Genomic DNA, 13,797 nt, shown 5'->3' with positions numbered 1-13,797 from the left:
ATGGCTTAAATATTATTCACTGCGAAGCTGTCAGTGTGTATGTCAACACAGTTTTGTTTCAAGAATATGTTGATGAAGTTGTACAAGTTTTGGGAACAGAGGAAGAATTCACCCTGGTGATGGATAATATCAGGATCCATCATAATGTTGAGATGAGGGCTCAGAATATTCAAATAAAATATTTGCCACCATATTTACCATTGTTGAATCCGTGTAAAGAGATTTTTTTTATCTTAAAAATAACGTGCGAAGAAATACGACCCCAGCTGGAAGAAATGAACTACTTACAAGAATGCGTGAGGCATAAAAATATACATTAAAATAAAACCTGTTTTTTTTTTAATAATATTGAAAATCACGATTATTTTAATTAATTGTCACGATGTTTTAAATTTAGCATCGGCGTTACCGCACCGTCGGTAAAAATGCGTAAAAATGTGTAAATTTGCGTAAAATGCGTAAATTTGCATAATTACTACGGTAATTTTGCGTAAAAATGCGTAATACGCAAAATCACAATTTACCGCTTTTTATCACAATTTACCGCTTCTTTTGCTGGTTACCAAAAAACTAAACAAGGATTTTTTAAATTGCTTTTTGAATTTCTATTAGTAAGTTTTACATTTACAGTTTAAACAAACAAGTTAATAATAAAAAATTAATCATCAGATATTTCATCATCTATCTCAAATAAAATATTTGCAAGCTCAGATGCTCTTTACTTTTTTTTCTTATTCCCCTTCCAATTCGACAATTTTTGAACTTTTTTGCTTGTTTTTTTTGTTTGTTTGTTTGTTTGTTTCTACTTTGTTTTTGATGGAGTGCCATTGGAATAAACAAAGAGACACTTTGAGTTTGGTCTTCACCCATCTTGTTGAGCTAGAGTCCTTTGACTCTCTTGAGTATCTAACTGTAGCTGTTGTTGCTCTTTAGGTTCAGAAACAGTTTGAGCATCTGATATAGTTGGAGAAGCCTTTTCAGATGCAACTCCTTTTTTATTTTCAGTTTGATGTGATTTTCCCTGGTTAGTAAGTCTTCTTAGTTGGTGGAGTGACATGTGGTAATTCATATGGCTCTTTTTCGCAAGTTTTTTCCCAATCGCTGAGGTTAGAAGGAACCCTTGCATAATTTTGACTCACAAAAACTAACATGCAAGTGTTTTCTGGTTTTACGTTATACCTAAAATCAGTAACCGTCCTAATGAAAACATTCTTTATGATGAAGCAGAAGTCACAGGTTTAGCCAAGTAACTTCTAGCCAGATCAGCGAGCAAAGGCAACTCATTTTTATTTTGCTTCCACCATTCCAAAGCATCAACATCCCTTTCAGGTAAGACCATAGTCTGATACTTTTCAAATTTAAGCATCATGGGTGGCTTTCAGAAAGTCAAGGTCCACTGGATCCGTAGTTTCGTCAAGATCTGATGTTTCTTGTGAAGTATAATCATCAACTAATGACTCGTAGAACTGGATTGTGGTTGGGTGATTGTTAACCAATTCCTTGATGGCGGTTTCCCTCCTTTCCTCACTGTTTGCAATATTTTTGAGTGCATATCCTCTATAATATGGGTGTAAAAGTGAACCCACATTATAGTATTTGACTCCAACGCCATTATTAGGTCAACCTTTCTCAATTTCTTCCATGAAGTTGTGTAGGCACTCTGCAACTTGATTGTCACACTCTTTAACGTCATTTACGGTTCTTTTGCAATACAAGTGGAGATGTGTTGTAAATACTATTAAGCTCTAACTCATCCGAAATCAAACTTTGAAGATCTAATTTGTTTAGAGTTTTGAGTGCAACCAGTAAACCAGCCTTTAATCTGAGGATTGACTTGAACATCATAAAGTTAGAATTCCATCTCGTTACTATTGGCTGAATAATCTTGATGTCCTGCCAGTCCAATGAACTTTGGTGGGTCCTTTGAGCAAGTCTTTTACATTTCTTAATTATAGCATTAATTCCTTTTGATTTTTTACAGCCTTTGTTAAGCAAGTGTTGAGCAAATGATCGGCACAGGTTAGATGATTACTGATCTTTTTGTTTTCCGTGATTGCTTTCTTCATGCTGGCTGCAGCATCAGTAACATCCACTTTGTAAAGGTCTTCCCTCTGAAGACAAGGAAATTGAGGAATCGTGTGGTCTACTCCTTGTGCAAGCAATACCCCTGTATGTCTCCCAATAAAGTTCTGGCAATTTAAAGATAAGTTTTTGAGTTCAAAGTCTTTGGTAACATAATGCAATGTAAGGAAGACAAAGGGATCACCATTTCTTGCAATCCATCCATCTGTAGTGAAAGCTGCCATTTCGCAATGCGGGATGTCGTGCATTTTATTGCATTTCGGCAAAGTTACTAAAGTTTAAAATCATTGATCTCAAAATGTAACTGGATAGCGTTTACGGAAAATTTTTGAAGCCAGTTTTGGTCTCCCAAGATGGCGGCGGATATAAGGAACGGCTATATGAAAATTAAGAAACTGATGTTAATCAAGTTTTATATCTTAAGCTCAAATATTGATAAGTTTCAAATAAAAATCTATTTTTTTGTTTAGCATAAGATTTTTTTCCTAAAATAACGGAATATTACATATTTACATAAATTTCAAACATAAATATTTTTTTATTTAACAAAACATATTCTTACAATAACTTGTTGTATATTAACTTTCTGTTTTTTGGTTTTTAGAATAAATATAATAAAATAAAAAACATTCTCAGTAAAACTAAGTACAAGTTTTAATTTTAGCTTGTTTAATAGAACTGAAGAAAAAGTATTTGTAAGCTTGTGCAGAAATCTCAAATTTAAAATAATTAGCATATGTTATATAATTTATGTACCTTTTAGCTCTTAACTACCCAATGCTTGTGCTAGAAGGTTAGTAACACAACTGCATGTTGTGTTATTGAAAATATAAAATTTGTCAAAATTGTAGGTAGACACCACTACCGCTTACCATGCAGTTATGATATCAACCTTCTAGCATATTGCATTGGGTAACTAAGAACTAAAAGGTACATAAATTATACATAATATTAATTTAGTCGTAAATTGCACTTAAAAAGTATATCAAATATTTTTAACTTTAATACTTAAATTAATAATTTTTTTATCTAATTTTTTTTATTATATCATTTCTTTAACCTTTTTAAAAATTTATTTCATTGTTTTTTTTTTTCAAAACTCGGTTTATTTATTTTCTTTCATATTACTGTAAAGTCTTATAAGATGTACATCGTTCACCGCTAAAAGCTTTGATCGCCGCTATTTTGGCTTTAATTTTTTTTCAAAAATACAATAGTATACGCTATCCAGTTATATTTTGAGATCAGTGGTTTAAAATATACTAAATTATAGTAAGAGTAAAATATTTACTTAAAGTGAGCTTTAACTCCACTGGTGCTACCTTGAGACATTTTAATCACTTTTTTTCATTTATTTCACTCAGCAAATCCTGATTTTCTGCCAGAGCCAGAGATGTTATCCTCTTCTCTGTCAAGTTTGGTAATATAATTCCAAAGAGACATAATTTTTTCAAAATGGTTATTTTGTAGTGGTTTTGGTATACTAATCAGATCAATAAAGTTAGAACTTTGAGACTGTTAGTCTTTCTTGACTTTTGTCAAGCTTGTATAGGAGGCTAGTTTAATTTTAGGATGTAATTAATTATTTAACAACTATCTGACTTGATGAAACAAAGTAATTTTTTACGCTATTTTACCATAATAATTACCGCTTTTACTAACTTTTATCACAAAAACCGGAATTACCGGTTTTTACCGCTTTTACGTAGCATTACCGTTATTACGCAATTTTACTGTTTTTACGCATTTTTATCGATTAACGCATTTTTACCGTCTTCTGTAATAAGAAATCGTATAAATGCGTAATACGCTTTTTACCGCATACAGTAAAAATGCATATTACTCATTTTTACCGCAGTGTGGTAAAAATGCGTATTACGCGTTTTACCGCATTTTACCGAAATTTTTTACTGCCGGTGCGGTAACGCCGATTCTTATTTTAAATGAATGTCATGGTTGTTTTAAATGGATGCAAAAACCGGTATATAAATATATATATATATATATATATATATATATATATATATATATATATATATATATATATATATATATATATATATATATATATATGTATATATATATGCATATATATATAAATTTATATATATATATGTATATATATATATATATATATATATATATATATATATGCATATATATATATATATATATATATATATATATATATATATATATATATATATATATATATATATATATATATAGAGATATATAGATATATACATATATATATATATATATATATATATATATATATATATATATATATATATATATATATATATATATATATATATATATATATATATATGTATATATATCTATATCTATATATATATATATATATATATATATATATATATATATATATATATATATATATATATATATATATATATATATATATATATATATATATATATGTATATATATATATATATATATATATATATATATATATATATATATATATATATATATATATATATATATATATATATATATATATATATATATATATTAGGGTGGTCCTTAAAGCAATAAAAAAATTTTTTTTTTGAAATGTTAAGCTCCCACCCTTTTAAAATGTTCCTTTGGGTAACAAGAGAGCCTGCAAAAAATATTTATGCAATCAGACAGTGTTGTGAGGTCGCCCAGCTTGTCTTTTTATAGGGTATAGCAAACATGAACACCGATTACGATTATTCCGAAAAGAGTAATTGACTGAAGTGACAGTTCAACAGTATTCTTATTAGTGTTTGTAACTCATAGTTAATGTAATGGCAGTGTAGAGATATAGTATTACTAGTGTAGTGTGTAGTAATTGTTCAATGTTCAAAATCACCACAGTAATGACTAAATTAGCAGGCCTATAAGACAGTCTGTGCCTGCAGTGTTGACTTGAGGCAATCCGGGTAGCGACGTCGGTGATCGGCCATAACTTGCAGAAGGAATTGGAACTGGTCCTCATCATGGGTTATGAGTTTATTTAACTCCTGCACAAGGGCTACACCCCGTTCAGCATTGTCATTTGTGACCAGAAGTTTGTTCACAATTGTTGTGCTTTGCTTGTAATCATCTCTGCCTTCCCATGTTTCGGGGTCCGCGCACAAGAAATCAGAACCAATGTGGAGACTGCTGAGAAGATCACGAGTGTTTGAAGTTACGAAGTCCTCTAAGTTGTGTTGCGTTGACTCGCTGGCTTTTAGAATGATTCGTTTTGGACCAGGTTGAACAGATTGTTTGGACTGTAGTGCATCCACCATGTTTCGTTTTGTCTCGGATGAAACGTTTGGATCGAAAAAGGCAAGGCCCACTAAATATTCCGACAGATACCACAAGTGATGTTCAAGCTTCTTGCAAGTAGCTATGGCAATTTTTTCGTCAAACTGCCTGTAGCTGTAGAGATTCTGAAGCAGTTGAAGGTCATTACGAGGAGCGCTGGCAGCCAGTGGTGCAGTGAACCAGGCTTTCAAATATATGATGACTGTGAAGACGCACATCTTACGGAGGCCTTTCTCTTCAAATGCTGTGAGCTTAAATTGTGACCGGAACATCCAGACTTTGAGTGAGTATATAACTTTCGACATCCATCTAGCGTGATGCATGGCACCCGGTGCCATGAAGTTGATTCCACGTGCAGGATCGGGTGAACCTCCGAGGAAGATGATGGACAGCTGGAGGAGTTCACGATAGTCGTCTTGCACTGACTCACGGAGCAACTGGCTATGAGCAAATTCCAGTGTTTCCTGCTTCACTGCGTACGAAATTTCACCCAACTCTGAGCCTGTCTCATACTTTGTCTGATCCAAAACGGACCATTTCTGCTGAAATCTTTTAAAAAGCAGAACCTCTGGGGCAGACGAGGGGGTAAGGCTTGCTGTAAATGCAGCTCCGGCCAACAGCTCCATTATATGATGGCGACATGCCAAGTACAGCAAATCCTTGCCAAGTGCTCGCTCAATTTCAACACAGGCCCCAATGTGAATTCCAGTATTTGAGCTGGTTGTGTCGAAACACATTCCAATAACACGATCTTGGACTCTCCACTCTTGAAGTGCTTGGACTACCGCTGACTTTTTTCCTGTTCCACCAACCATCTTGCTTACCTTCAACAACTGACAGACACCAAAACCTGTAACTATTATTGGAAGGCGGTCAACATGATCTTTGCCACAAAGATCCTGCATTAACTTGCCATCCCAATGTACTGTCAACGGTACATCACTTGACAAATTGTTCTTCAAAGCTGCTGCAATTTCCGACCGATATCTCTCACGTCCACGCTTTATAGTGCTACGGTTTATACTGAGGTCGCTGATGTCATATCCCAAACTTTGAGCAGTTTCAGCAATGACGAAAGTGGCTTTCCTGTCGCTCATTTTGGTGCGATCTAATGCAGCAGCTAACTGAGGTGTTATTACTTTTTTCGTTGCTCTTATTTTTTTTTTGGTGGAGTACAGAACTTATGCGCACTGAATTCACCATCATCATCGATGCGCTCTTCTTCACTGATGTAGTCTTTTTCATCCAACACTGCACTGGCTGAAGCCTGAGCCCATTGGTCCTTCGCTCGTTTTCTTCTAGCATTTTCCAGCTCAGTACGCTTTGCCTTCTGTTCTTCCTTGGCTACCAGTGCTGTGTCGATTGAGCCCATATAACCTCGTCGACCAGGTTCCCGCTGTGCGGCAAGAAACTCGAGATCTTCCTGGATTTTTATCATCGTGACAGCGTTAGCGTGAGCGATATCAAGGAGATCGTTCATTTTGCCACAAAAATGGGTTTCATTTGATGTATGCGACTCCGACTGGCGTGTTTTGTGCTTTTTCAGAGTTGACCATTCCTTATACAGTAGCTCCAACTTGGCAATGGCATGATCCTTCCGGCAAGTTGGAATACGAGCAATGTTCCAGACTTTTGTCACCTCTTCAATCACATACGATGATGCTTGGCGTGTTGTGAGTCCAAGATTGAGATGATGATGACAGAAAAGCCCTAGTGCTTCACCATTTGTTGCAAGGCGGATGCTGGAAACTGCAGTAGTTGGTTCACCCAGGAGATATAGTGCCGACTTACTACGTGTTGTCATGTTTCGCCTACAAAGTGAAATAAAGAACAAATAAAGTTCACACAGTGCGATGGGACATGCGTTAGGCCCATAGGCTATTTCTGAAATGATAAAATGGTCAATCGCTCATGAAATTCATATTAATTGTAGAAAGTGTTGAGTGATGCAAAATTAATAAGTAGTAAATTGCTTTCAATGCATAAAAAAAATTACAGCAATTGATTTTTTGCGCTGCCTACAAATACAACGAATGACGCAATACAATTTCAACTGGTCAAGGAGCAAAAAACAAAATGAAACGATAAATTTATACTCACTATTCCTGGTTTGAAGATTCCTTTGACTCCTTGTATTGTATTTACTGAGTTGAATTGCAGATAGTGAGACGTTTCTATTGCATTAACTGGTAATTATCTCGCAAAACACGCATTATTATTTTGAAAAATGACGTTTATGCTAAATGACGTCAACCAACATGCATCAAAGAATACTTATTACTTAATTAGTTGATGGTTGATATTACTAAACACCTGAATCGACCACAAGGTGAAAGTGTTGATTAGTTTCAATGTTTCATGAACAAGTTTCATAAACTAATTTTTTTTTTAAATAAGCCAAAATAACATTTATAGAACATGCTCTAAACATCACCTCTAAACATCAACCAAATGTATAAATATTTTTACACAAACATCTTATCATATAAACGAACAATTCTAGGGGGTGGGAGCACAACATTTCAACTTTTCATTTTTAAGGACCACCCTAATATATATATTTATATATATATATATATATATATATATATATATATATATATATATATATATATATATATATATATATATATATATATATATATATATATGTATATATACATATATATATATAAATATGTATATATATAAATTTATATGCTCCACTTGAAACTTCATGCAGTCTTGAAGCAAAAAAAAGCGATTTAGCATTTCCACTAAAATGTTTTACACATTATTAGAATTGGTGCTAAATTCGCTCAAAATAGGGGTCGTCCATAAAGTACATACGCTCGTAGGGGGGAGGGGAGAGGAGGGGAGGGGGAAGGTCTTCAAAAAGCGAATGAAAGTGTATGGGGGGGATGGTTCAATTTAAAAGTACGTACTTCGATTTTTTCATTTATCACAATTAACCAGCTTATAAATAGAAAAGTTAAAATTCTGACTAAAGATCCTAATTTGCCAACATAAAAAGATGTATGGCATAGAGAGTAGAGGGTATAGTTTCTCTCTACGCACACACATGTATCCCAGAAAACTCTCCATGCTTGGTCCATGCATGGGATTCATTGGCTGATGACTGGTACCTCTGCGTCGGTAATGCCGTTCATATTCCAATGGTTCGCTATGTTCGTTTTACGATCGGCCGACTTTGCCGATCATGCCGATCTTGTCCCAGACTTAAACTATGTTTGTAATTGAAAAAAAAATTGAGTTTGCGCATGCGTTATTTTTATAACGAATTTTAAAATAAAATACTAATGAGTTAGTAAAGAATTAAAAAATAAATAAAGATAAAAATCTTCAACTTTTTTACAAATATCAGTTTCCTTATTACTTTTTATCGATTTCTATTTGTTATGATTTTATTGGAATTCATTAAAGAATGATAAATAATCTTTTATAGCAAAACGAAATGAGGTGGCATACTTTATTTTAAAAGTAAGTAAAATGTTTTTTGAGGTACCAAATCATTTATACTTTATTTGTATTATTATTATATATTATATTATTTATTTATATAAAATAAATAATATAATATAATATATATAAATATATATATATATATATATATATATATATATATATATATATATATATATATATATATATATATATATATATATATATATATATATATATATATATATGTTATGACAATATATTATATAATATCATAATACTTGATTTTATTTTAAAAGTATTACTTTTAAAATAAAAACTTACTTTAAGTAAGTAAATGTTTTTGAGGATCTCTAATCATTTATACTTTATATTATAAAGCATATATGGGATCCTGAAAAAACATTTACTTACTTTTAAAATAAAATCAAATATTATGATATTATGTAATATAATAATATGTCATAAGTATATTATATAGATTATACTATCATAGATTATACTATTTAATAATGAATATTGTCATAGGTTATAACATTCAACAAATGTTATATTTCAACGTTGTATAACCTATGACTTGTTAATTTTATACTAAGAGTATGATTTAAGGATCTCAAATCATTTATACTTTATATTATTAATTTTATATTTATATCATTTATAGTATAAGTAAATGATATACGTATAAATATATTTAAGTATTTAAAATTAATTCATTTGAAATTTTAAACGCCATGAAATATTAAAGTCTCTATTTTTTTTTACACCTATCGGTAAAATTTTCTACAAAACGATTGACATCAACTAACATCTTTTCGGATAATGAGTACGGTGCATTAAAGAAAGCTAAGATTAAGCAGGAGCTAGACATGCTAAAAGAAGAGACTGAGTACAGGGCTTGACCCCTGATTGACATCTGATGGAAGAAACTCGATTTAAGGCCGAAATGAAAAAAACTATTCTTTAGCAACAACTTCTCCGGGCTCATATCCAGTCCGTAACGCCTTAAAATGTTGAAACATCCGAGCCGAATAATCTTTTTCAGTCAGAACCATAGATAAAATAAACTATTTTTTAAAAAAATTTCAAGTATAGAAACGTGTTCTTTGTTTGACAGTTTAATTGTCGCGCAAAATTGATTGAAAATTTTTATATTTTATTATAAAATTCAATGTGTTAACTTAACATTAAATAAATCTGCAAAATTTCAGAGCTGCTAATGAGTTTACGGTTGGAGAATATTTTATATTTATTTTAATATAAGTTACTATCATTAGTGTCTGATAAAAAATAAGCAAATGTCAACATTCCTTAATTCCGGCATATCTTATTTATTCAAACAGTACAATATAAGTAAATACAAAATTTTTTTTTCGATTCAAGCAAACTATACAAAACTTATTTGAACGAAGCAGAATATAATAAACTAGGAAAAAACAAAAAGTTTTAGTTTCACTAAAACACTTGTTTTTAATTTACATTTGTTGAACAACAGCAAAATTTGATCGCGGCGTGCACTTGTTTGAACTTCATCTTTATTGTCGTCTCTAACTTGAAAGGACAAGGCAGTGAAAGGTGTTACTGGAAGATTTTCTCCCTCATCTCCCACTTTAATGCAAATGTTGTGAATCATACAAGCACATACGATTAGTTTTGCCGCATTTTCCACTTTACGAAATCGAATTGGTATTTGTAGAGAGTAAAACCTGTGTTTCAAAATCTCAAAACATCGCTCGATCACATTTCTAGTTTTTCGATGTGCATCATTGAACCGACGCTTGAAAGCTGTTTAGTTATTAATGTAAGGTGTGATGAACCAATTGATACAGGGATAGCCTTGGTCACCTAAGATAACTGCTCCTGGAAAAATTTGCTCACCTCGAACTTCAAAACTGCCCCAAAGTGTTGATTCACGTAACACCTAAAAAGTTTGAAAAAGCAATCTAAATTTTTCAGACTAGCTAGTTATCATTGTACTAAATATTCTAAAGATGAATAGGCTGTGCAGATTGTATAATATATTTGCAGAGTATACATTTGTTTCTTAAGATTTAACATTTTTTTAAACAAAATACTTTTTGATATTTTTGACAGACCAAATTTAGATAAAAAACTCTTAATATGACTTAATATGCTACACTAGTTTTTTACTTAAATATTTATATTTTAAAATATTGTTATTTAGATAATTGATGAATTAGCTCAAATTCATTTACACTCAAACCTCTTTTTGTGCGGTAGATAGGGACCGCATAAAAGAAAACGCATAAAAAAAAATCGCATAAAACTTCAGGAGTATCTATAAAGAATAGTTTTCGAAACAATATTAAAAGCATTTTTTTTATGCAGTTAGATCCGGACCGCATAAAAAACTCTTTGCATTGCTACACAAAAATTCAATTCAACTCTTATATAAAAAATATTTAAAAGTTAACGTTGTAACGCAATTTGTGGTTGCATGTTCATAACAGTAACTATTTAATGACGTATGTACATACATAGTACACATTTTAATCGTTGAGATTGAAATTATTGCGCATTTAAAAATTAAATTATATGAGATCACACAAAAACAAACGCGCAAATAAAGTATCGCATAAAAAAGGACTGCATAAAAAGAGGTTTGAGTGTATTACAAATTCAGTAAAATTAAAACCTACCCTAAAATCATGCCATCGCCTAGGGCCATTAGCGTAAACGTAATAAATAAACAAATCTGGGCCACAAACGCAAAGAACATTTAACGAATGGAACTAGTGGCTATTAAAGAATGCACCTTCATCTTTTGGTGGAGGGATGATTGGTATGTGACTACGGTCAATGCAACCACACACACTTGGAATCTGTGCCACAGTGTAGAACTTACTGGATAGGGTGTCAACAGAATCAGGCCAATGAACAACTTCCTCTCGTCAACAAATCAAACTGTCCAGGACTGCATGAACAGCTCGATGGCCAGTTCATGCAGTTCTAGACAGTTTACCAACACCATGGCATTCTTGCTCAGCATGATAGAATGATGTAGTTCCTGAAATTTAGGAAGTCACTTTTTAAACTATTTTAAATACTATTAGGAAAAGAGCATATTTGAATTAAACAAATGAGGAATATTTCCAACCACACAAAAACCCGCCAGAGTAAAACACAAGTTTTACAGAAACTAAAAACAAAATTAAAAATGTTGGAATGTTTGCAGCTTTCCCAGAAATAATAAATTAAATTTATATAAGCATCTTCCAACTTACTTATTCAGTACAAAAATTTAAACCGGTAAAGTCAAGTCATCATTAAAAAATATCAAAATACATCTAGAAAATGTAGAAATATTTTAATTTGATCTCGTGGATCCCCACGAGATCAAATTAAAACATTTCTACATTTTCTAGATGTATTTTGATGACTTCATTTTTTATTTATTCATTATAGTATGAGTAAATAAAAAATATATATATATATTTTTTTTAAATACTTTTTATTTACTCATGCTATAACGAATTTTTTCATTAAAACTGTTTTTGTATAAAGTCAAATTTTTAACTTATTTGTCAACACGATGTCACAATAAAATGTTGAAAACGATTTACATTTTCCTAATACCCAACTACAATGTGATTCATCAATTTAAAGACTGGCCAAATGAAAGCGGGAGTTGATGTACGTTTATTAAGTAAAAATTAAGATCAACCACTAATCATTGTACAAGGAAACCATTAATAAAAATCCAGAGAGAAACATCTTCTACATTGCGTTTATATAAACTATTTTCAGGATAAAATTCAAAGATTAAAAATAACATTAAAAACTAAATAAAAGCTTTTATATAAGTGGTTAACCTTTAAGTTTATGACGTAAAAAATACTTTAAATAACGTCATTTTTCAAAGCGATAATAAATAAACCTACGCGTATAACTTGGGCAATGTCAACAGATTAAATTTTTACTAATGCTTGGTAATGCATTAAAAAATTCATATGAACTTATTAATACAAAAATTAAAATAGAAATGTAAAAAAAGGTCATTTTTGAGGATCATTCAATTTTTTTTTATGTGAAATGGGTGCAAAGAACCTGATGCTCTCAAAGGGAAATAAATAAAACGAATATTAAACGATACTTCCATCAAATATTTTTATGGCATAATGTCTTATGTAAAATAGCACAAACCGCTAATAAATCTAAAAGCTTATGAAGCCTGCGGTATTTTTATATCTTAAACATTGTGAGGAATTTCCTAAAATTTTAAAATTAGTTAGATCAAAGATACTTTTAAACAATGAGAATCCAATCAAACGAAAGAAAGATTTACTTCTAAAATAAAACAATGATAAGGCATATATTGCAAATTTTTTCTGAAAACAAAACAAGCCAGTTTTAAGATGTTGTAAAAAAAAATTACCTTTCAAAGAAATAAATTTTGCATAAACTATCGAGCACCGTATTTACGGAACAAAATTGCTGTTCCAAATTTTAATTTGTCAATTTCGTTTTCTGTTTTTAAAACTAAATTAAAAACTTTATTCTTTCTACTGACAATATATATAAATTTTTTTGAAATGTAAAATTTTTTTCTGTTTTTGTTTATTCTACATTGTTAATAGTTATTAAATCAAGTGTATTTTTATTATATTATATATACACGTTTGATATATTTTATACGGTTCTGGCAACAAGATCTTTTGGATCTTCTTTCAGATACCAAGTTTATGTATTATTATATTGTTATATTACAATTAATTAATTGTAAACTAAAAAAAAAAAAAAAAAATTAAAAAAAAAAAATCAAACAAAAATAACACACACACAAAACAGTATTGACAGAAATACTTTCCCAAAAATCGTAGAATTAATTGGACCCCGTTATGCAATAGGAAATTAACTAACATTTACAATATTTCGTAATAATTTAAGAAAAACAATTTTCAAAGACGTAATTTCAGTTTTGCAATATGAAATTATTAACAAATA

At 30.9% G+C, this 13,797-nt stretch overlaps 1 long non-coding RNA gene across 1 annotated transcript; it reads right to left on the bottom strand.

The window, feature by feature from the left end:
* Window positions 1–10,186: 10,186 nt before the first annotated feature.
* LOC136074902 (uncharacterized) lies at window positions 10,187–12,594 on the bottom strand. Its single transcript, XR_010635543.1, has 3 exons — window positions 12,417–12,594; window positions 11,493–11,860; window positions 10,187–10,753 (listed from the first exon to the last, which is right to left on the bottom strand). It is a non-coding gene; the product is annotated as an uncharacterized LOC136074902 (long non-coding RNA).
* Window positions 12,595–13,797: the final 1,203 nt, after the last annotated feature.

This window comes from Hydra vulgaris, chromosome 01 (genome assembly GCF_038396675.1).
Source record: "Hydra vulgaris chromosome 01, alternate assembly HydraT2T_AEP".
NCBI classification, from domain to species: Eukaryota; Metazoa; Cnidaria; class Hydrozoa; order Anthoathecata; family Hydridae; genus Hydra; species Hydra vulgaris.
Note: the sequence above shows the minus strand (reverse complement) of the source record. Positions and strands in the feature narration are given on the sequence as shown.